A 399-nucleotide genomic window follows, 5' to 3' on the forward strand; every position below is an offset into this window, starting at 1 on the left:
CAAATTCACAATTAGTCACTAGCATGACTCTAATGTTACCATCCTCATATCTCAAAACAATCACAAGGAATCAAACTTCTCATAGTATTCAATGCACTTTATATGAAAGTTTTTATTATATCCCTCTTGGATGCCCATCATATTAGGACTAAATTCATAACCAAAGCAAATTACCACATTGTTCTAAAGACTCTCAAAATAATATAAGTGAAGCATGAGAGTTCATCTATATCTTCAAAATAAAACCATCGGCGTGCTCTAAAAAGATATAAGTGAAGCACTAGAGCAAACGACAAACTACTCTGAAAGATATAAGTGAAGATCAATGAGTAGTCGAATAATTGTGCAACTATGTGAAGACTCTCTAACATTTGAGAATTTCAGATCTTAAGTACTTTA

This window comes from Triticum aestivum, chromosome 2B (assembly GCF_018294505.1).
Source record: "Triticum aestivum cultivar Chinese Spring chromosome 2B, IWGSC CS RefSeq v2.1, whole genome shotgun sequence".
NCBI classification, from domain to species: Eukaryota; Viridiplantae; Streptophyta; class Magnoliopsida; order Poales; family Poaceae; genus Triticum; species Triticum aestivum.